The sequence below is a fragment of the Artemia sp. Qi Xiang Cuo genome, chromosome 2, assembly GCF_049724085.1.
Source record: "Artemia sp. Qi Xiang Cuo chromosome 2, ASM4972408v1, whole genome shotgun sequence".
NCBI classification, from domain to species: Eukaryota; Metazoa; Arthropoda; class Branchiopoda; order Anostraca; family Artemiidae; genus Artemia; species Artemia sp. Qi Xiang Cuo.
The window spans coordinates 56660022-56668199 of NC_142795.1; positions in this window are offsets into that span (position 1 = coordinate 56660022).

Genomic DNA, 8178 nt, shown 5'->3' on the forward strand with positions numbered 1-8178 from the left:
GCCTAGTGTTCAGTCCTTGCCGAAGCAAGGCTGGGCGAAAAGCTTCCTACTTGTCCCTGTAAAAAAGACCCATCAATTAAAAAATCGAATTGACGCTCTGTGTGACAGCAATGGCTTTGGAGGATCTTTATCCTTATTTTTAGTCCAAGGCTTTCTGCCCTTGTGGTTTTTCTGGGGCTCTTGGGGAAAAATTCTGTTACGGCTTAGTACTAAGGAAATTTTATGTTATATACTGTAAAAAAAAGGCAGAGAATACGGCATTGGACTTTACAGTCCCTACCGGCGGTGCTGATCTCCGTTTCTTGGCCCTTCAGTCAGGAGGTGAAATGGGGGGTTGGGGGCCAACCCATACTGTATATACTGTATACTGTGTTATATACTGTATTAGCATAAATTTTACATTCTCCTGTTACTACCAAGGAGAAACATTAGAAATTTATTACTCCACTGACGTAACTTGTATGCAACCGGTAATGGAATGTCTTTAGCCTACATGGTCAATTCACGTCTGGAGCACAATTTGATTTGTATCTATCTGTCACCATCTTTAGTTTGCTAATAGAATAGATCCTTAGAAACAATGCATCATTAATTTCAGTATTTGTGGGTTTGTGAATTGATTTTACTGTGTATAATAGATTTAAAAGCCTTGATATACAGGTTATCTACTCTGGGAATGGTCTAAGGATTTTAATTTCTACTTCTCTAATATCTAATTAACCCTGCAATGATTCTCCAAATTCTCTTATTTGTAACGGGAATACCTAATAAACGTAGATAACGTCCTATTCTTTAATTTTTGGATTTTTTGCTGATTTATCAAACAGTTTGCGGTAACAAACAGTAAGAATAGAGCTACAGGGCTCAATAGTAACCGAAATTCTTGAAATGGAATTTTGGAATGAATCAATATTTCATCGGCCTAATAAGTTGATTCCGAATACATAAGATTCATTAAGCTTAGTTTTACCCATAAGAAGCTAAAAAACTGTGAAAATTTGTCTGATTTTTCAAAGAGGAGGAAAACACCAAATAAAAGTGAAAGAATTTTAATTAAGATAAAAACCATTAGATTCGGTGTATCAGAGAACCCTACTGTAGAGATTTCAAGTCCACATCTGCAAAAGTGTTGAATTTTGTATTGTGCGCCAGAAGAAAAATCACAGATGCGTGTCAATTTCCTTTTTGTTCTGAGGGTGATCGTGTCAAAATAATGGTTCTAGAACATCAGGAGAAGGCTCAATTGAACGGAAATTCAAATTTCTGGCGTACCTTTCATTTGACCAAAAAGATCAGACGGTTATTAGCCCCCCTCTCACGTCCTTTTTTTCCCTAAAATTGTTTGATCAAAAGTTTGAGATAGCCATTTTGTTTAGCATAGTTAAAAGGCTCCAAAACTATACCTTCAGATTTAACATGACCCACTCAGCCACTGAGGATAGGTCTTGGGATGAAAGTAAACTAAGGATAATTTGCAAAGGATATTAGGGATAATATATGATCTATGAAAACCAGTTTCATAACCACAAAAACAAATAATGGGTGACAGAATGGATTGGGCTTGTGTAACTTGAGCTATATATTTGCCCATTAGGGAGGTGGGAGTAAGGTTCGGTTACTTTACATCCACACCTCCCTAATGTGCAACTATATAGCCCAAACTATATTATTGTATAAACTAAAGTATTATAAGTTCATCATATTTTGGCATATTTCATTAGGATTAACATAACTTTACTTCCTAGGCCAGTTCCGCATAATTAAAAGGTACCTCTTTATTTATAAGAAGCAATAGGACTGATGCTTATCGAAATCTGTGAAGAGTGGGACACGTTTTTTCCATGGAATTATAAAATTACCATTTTCAAAATCGTCGCTGATATCCCAGTAATTATAACAGCTCAACAAGAGTGAAAAAACAGTTCCTATAACTTTTGGGGAAAAAACTTGAATTTTTGGATCGACAAGAGAAAAAAAATTAAAAATAAAAAGAAAATTTTTCGATTGGATCACCGATAACCAATTATCCGTGATCAGAATATAAACCAAGGGTACCGATACGGGAACAGGGAGGAAGTATGGATTTTCTTCCATTCTCTGCATAAGGATGCAAAAATGCATTTCTCAAAATTTCAAGGGTATTTTTCGTTGGAGAACAAAAACCCATCAAACTAAAGGTATTTTTCCACATCTAGGAAGTAATTTCACCTCCTTCCAGTAGGTGGGCCTGTATAGAATATGGTAAAGAAACAAAACAATTATTAATTACAATGATAAAGAGTATCAGAATTCTAGTGATTTATTAGTGATTTTCGGTCAATAATCTAGTGATTTATTTGCTGGTTTTGTTATTTTTTTCTGAAATCTAGTGATTTTTTTTCTCACCAGGTGGCAACCCTGGTTGGTTTTCAAACATAATAAAACACTGAGTAGTTTCAAAAATTGGTTTAACAAGCAAGTGAAAGCAAAAATTATTAAAACTATCAATAGATATATCGAATGCTGGTCTTTAAATCATTGGTGCTAAAAGTACTTTATTCTTAGGAAGACTACACAAAAAAAAAAAAAAAAATGATGTTGGTATTGGATTTTCAAGCTATCAGAGGCAACGCTGTAGCGTTGCCTATAGTAAAGGCCATACGGCTCCAATGTTTTATTATCTATTTATTTATTATTCTTTTTTCCCAGAAGCACTTCATACGGAAGGGGTCGTCGTAGAAACTTCAAAGAGGGCTCATTCCATTTTTAAATCGAGAGTTCTAGTGCCCTTTTTAATAGTCGAAAATGATTATAGGGCAACTAGCCCCCCCCCTACGCCCATCATTCACCAAAAAACATCCAATCAAAAATGTGAAATAGCCTTTTTGTCCCGCGTAGTTGATTTCCAGATAGAAAATATGTTTTTGAGGAGGACGCTCTCCCATAACCCTCAGAGCAAGGGTTTTAATTTATGGCCTGGGGGCAGATAAGGTTTTTATAGAAGGCATTGTCGTAGACTCAAAACAGGCTCATTCGAATCGAAATTCAAAGGGCTAGTGCCCTTTTTAATAGTCGAAAATGATTGGAGGACAACTAGCAATCCCCCGCCCATCATTTCCCCAAACACATCCAATCAAAATTTTGAAATAGCCATTTAGTTCAGCGTAGTTAATTTCCAGATAGAAAATAGGTTCTTGAGGAGGACACTCCCCCACAACCCTCAGGGCAAGGGTTTTAAGTTATACCCTGGAAGCATATAAGGTTTTCATAGAAGGCGTTGTTGTAGAAACTTCAAAAAAGGCTCATTCGATTTGAAATTCAAAGGGATAGTGCCCTTTTTAATAGTGCCCTTTTTAATAGAGGGCAACTAGCCCCCCCCCCCCCCTCACGCTCATCAGTCCCCCAAACACATCCAATCGAAATTTTGAGATAGCCATTTTGTTCAGCGTAGTTGAACTCCAGATAGAAAATATATTTTTGAGGAGGACAGTCCACCACAACCCTCAGGGCAAGGGTTTTAGGCTATGCCCTGGGGGCATATAAGGTTATTAAAGAAGGTGTTGTCGTAGGAACTTCAAAAAAGGCTCATTTTATTAGAAATTCAAAGGGCTTGTGCCCTTTTTAATAGTTCAAAGTGATTAGAGGGCAACTAGCCCCCCTCCCCCCCTCCCCTACGCCCATCATTCCCCCAAACACATCCAATCAAAATTTTGAGATAGCCATTTTGTTCAGCGTAATTAATTTCCAGATAAATAATACGTTTTTGAGGAGGACACTCCCCCACAACCCTTAGGGCAGGGGTTTTAAGTTATGCCCTGGGGCATATAAGGTTTTTATAGAAGGCTTTGTCGTAGAAACTTCGAAAAAGACTCATTCGATTAGAACGTCGAAAGTGATTGGAGGGCAACAAGCCCCCCCCCCACGCCCATCATTCCCCCAAACACATCCAATGAAAACTTTGAGATAGCCATTTTGTTCAGCGTAGTTGATTTTCAGATAGGAAATATTTTTTTGAAGGACACTCCCCCACAACCCTCAAGGCATGGGTTTTAAGTTATACCCTGGGGGCATATAAGGTTTTTATAGAAGGCAGTGTCGTAGAAACTTAAAAAAAGGCTCATTCGATTGGAAATTCAAATGGTAAGTGCCTTTTTTAATAGTCGAAAGTGATTTGAGGGCAACTAACCCCCCTCTCACGCCCACCTTTTCCCCAAACACATCCAATCAAAATTTTGAGACAGCCATTTTATTAAACGTTGTTTTAGGTTCTGGAACTTAGGTCTTTGAGGATGAAAACTCCCCCACAGCCCTCAGGGAAAGGGTTGTAATTTAAGGATTCTCCGAATCCTTCATATTATTTCTTATGGAATGATGCTCGTATAAACTTTAGAGAGGGCTCATTTGATTGGAAATTGAAAGTTCTTGATCACTTTTTAAGAGGGGGCAACTAGCCCCCGCCTAACGTAGTCTAAAGTAATGTAATTTACCTAATTAACGCAAGATTGCGTTAATTAAACTTACTCCTAACGCAAGTTCATCGGATCAACCTATTTCGCGCCCCCCCCCCCCTAAAAAAATCCTGGATCCACCCCTGGTGTAACGGCACTATAACTTTTAATTTGTAATTCAATAAACCCCGTTCCAAAGTTTATGCGACCACCTCTTCCACATAAAGTGCCCCTGGAAAAATAAATGAGTATTAATTCATTGAACCCTTATGGCTCTTTACTTAGGTAACGCTATAGCATTGCTTTTGACCTAAAAAGTTGAGTAGAAATTTCAGCTTCCATTTTTTTGAATATCCGAAATTATCTGAGGGGAATATGTTTGGGAGCATATTCCACGGCTGGGAAATTTCTGCTGGGTGGAATTTAACGCGGGGGAATTATCAGCAGGAAAAGAAAAGGTTCTTGGAGGGGGGAGGAATTTCCCAGGGGGTGAGTTTTCCAAATTTGTATTATTCAGGGAGGGGCGACTAAACCCATTCGATAATATTCTAAATTTTACATCTGAAAGTAACGGGAATAAAGAATCAACGAAAATGTCAGAGAGAGGACTTCAGGTTTCTTAAGACGATTATTTTCATGTCTTGAAAAAAGGCATTTTCAAAAGACAAATTATTTTATTTTGTTTTACTTTGTCTGCGACCGCTCGATTACATTTGTGAGAGGGGAGACTTCTCCCCACCAAGGGCTATACTCAGGTTTCAGCTTTTATCTCAAGGCATAAAAATGAACGCAATGCGATAAAAGTATAACTCAAAATAACATATATAGAATAATATATGCACATAACACGGAACAATTAATCAAAATTGTATATTATGAGTAAGGCTCAATAAGGCTCAAAGGTCATGAGGCTCACCCAAATCATGGGCCAGGGGGCTCACCATTCCACAATCTATGAAAGCAATCCTGCAATAACTAAAAATGTAAAGTATTTTTGTGTATTTTAATGTCTTCCACAACTCAAACAGTCTAACATTCTACATCCCAAAGAGTCTCTCTAATCTCCTAAATCGGGAACGGAGGAGATAAGTGAAGTTCCGCTCCGTATTGGATGATTATCCAACTTCACCCTCCCCTCTCCTACTGTCTACGCTAAAGTTTTCTTCTTTATGCCAACTACGCTGCCCCCACTCCAAAGACTTTAATAAGGTAAAGTTTTGTATGTTAAAAGCACAGAGAAAATCTACTATAAAGTAATTAAAATTGAAGCAATAGTTAAAATAAGGTTAAAATACAAATTTCGTAACAAATAATAAATTGATTTGGCACAGAAAATCTAAAAAGTGGTGTAATCAAAATAACGCTATTCTTTCTGTATCAACAAAATTGAATAACCTAGCTACTGCTTTTAGAAGCTGTTAATTCGATCCATTCATTGCTGCGTGAAAAAATCAGGTTTGATTTTTCAGAGGCATGTAATTAAGCTGTCTATAGCAAAGGCCATAAGCCTTCAATGTTTTATTATTATTAATTTAAAAAAAACCCTACATAAAATAAGTTTTCTAAGAAGAGTAAAGAGCCATATTGAACTCAGGACTAGCAGAAATTAATTCCTATTATAGATAAAACTCAAAAAGACCAGAAATTGCAGTTAAAGAATAAACAAAACCCCGAACGAACAGAAATTAAAATTTATTATCTTACAAACATAAAGAAAAGCGGTGCAAACATAAATAAATGACTAAATCTTATATAGCTTCAATTTTTTGTATTATTTTCCTCCCAGAGCTGCTTTATATGCAAGGGTTAAAAATACCATTTTGTTAAAAATAGTTGAAAGGTTAAGTAACAAAACTCTGGCGTCGACAAAACCCCAAGGGCCCGGGGGCAGGAAGGGATTCTCATATAAACTTCAGAGAGGGGTCATTTGATTTGAAATTGGAACTTATAGCCCAGCTCTTAAGAGTCAAAATTGGTCGAAGGGCAAATAACCCACCTCCCACGCCCTTTTTCCCAACCCCTTCCTTTGAACTAATTCTGTTTATATCTGAAGGCCAAATGAGAGTTAGAATGTTTTGGTATTAACACACACCTATTAGGCATCTGCTCTCCTCCCTAACAAGGAAAGAAACAGAGAGTGTAAGGCAGTGGTGGATCCAGGGGAGGGGCAAGGGGAACCCCCCCCCCTTAGCGTAGTCTAAAGTAATGTAATTTACTTAGTTAACGCAAGATTGTGCTAATTAAACCTGCTATTTTTTAATCCATTCATTGCTGTTAATCTCTTTCCACAAGTTATGCAAGCGGTCTATTGTTCATATAAAAGGTTTATATCAAAGAGGTAATCGTAGAGACTTTGAAAAAAACCTCATTCGGTTTCAATTGAAAGTTCTAGATCCGTTTTTTAAAATCAAGAATAATCGGACAGTAAGCAACCCCCCCATGCCATAAACACTTGAAACTTTTTGCAATCAAAAACGAACAAAAATTAATTAAAAAAAACTTTACTAAAATAAGTTTTTGAAAAAAAAGTAAAGGCCATTTTAAACTTAAGCTCAGTAGATACAAATACCTGTTAAAATTCAAACTCAGAACGACCATAAATTACTATTAAAGAATAAATGAAACCCAAAACGAACAGAAATTAAATAAACAATCATATAAAAAAACATATAACAAGTAATAATATAAATGAATAAATAGATCTTAAAGCGAGTAATGCTTCGATTGAATATGAAAATCAAGCTTAAAACGAAAAAAATAGTTTCCAATTAAAGTATAAATGAAACTTAAAAGGAACAGAAATTAAATAAACAATCAATGCGAACAAGCATACAATATATATTAATGTAAATGAATAAATAAATCTTAAAACAAATGAAACTTAAATTGAATACGCAAATCAAGTTTGAATAAATAAAAATAACTACAAACAAGAGTTTGGGTATTGCCTCACTGCAGAAGCCTAAAACCTACTGCGTCATTGGTGCTTTACTGAAAACAAATTATATTACAAATGTTTTCTTTTGTGCTTAATATTGAAGATAAATATTAAAATTAGAGTAAAATTTTGAACTGATGAGCTTTCAGCAATTAATATCATTATACATAAAATATTCAGTTTAATTTATTAGTTCTTTCCAAAATTGGTCAAGACAAATATAGTTTCACTATAAAAAAAATTTGGATACTGCCCCCTTCTTTAACTGTAAAAACCTATAGCCTTCTGCGTCATTGGCGCTTCACTGAAAACGAATTAGGCGTATATTACAAATTTATTCTTTTCCAGTTCTTACAGCATTGAAAATGAAAATGAAATTACAGTGAAAAAAAATCTTGAAGTGATGGATCTTTCAGCAATTAATATCATTATATATCTAATATTCAATTTAATTTTGTTTATACTTTCCTAGACTGTTCAAGACTCATATAGTTTTCAGTAAGGCGCCAATGACGCAGTAGGTTTTAGTCTTCTGCAGTGAGGCGATACCCAAACTATTGTTTGTAGTTATTTTTATTCGATTCAAACTTGATTTGCATATTCGATTTAAGTTTCACTTGTTTTAAGATTTATTTATTCATTTACATTAAAATATATTGTATGTTTGATCACATTGATTGTTTATTCAATTTCTGTTCGTTTTAAGTTTCATTTATACTTTAATAGCAAACTATTTTTTTCGTTTTAAGCTTGATTTTCATAATCAATCGAAGCATTACTCGCTTTAAGATCTATTTATTCATTTATATTATT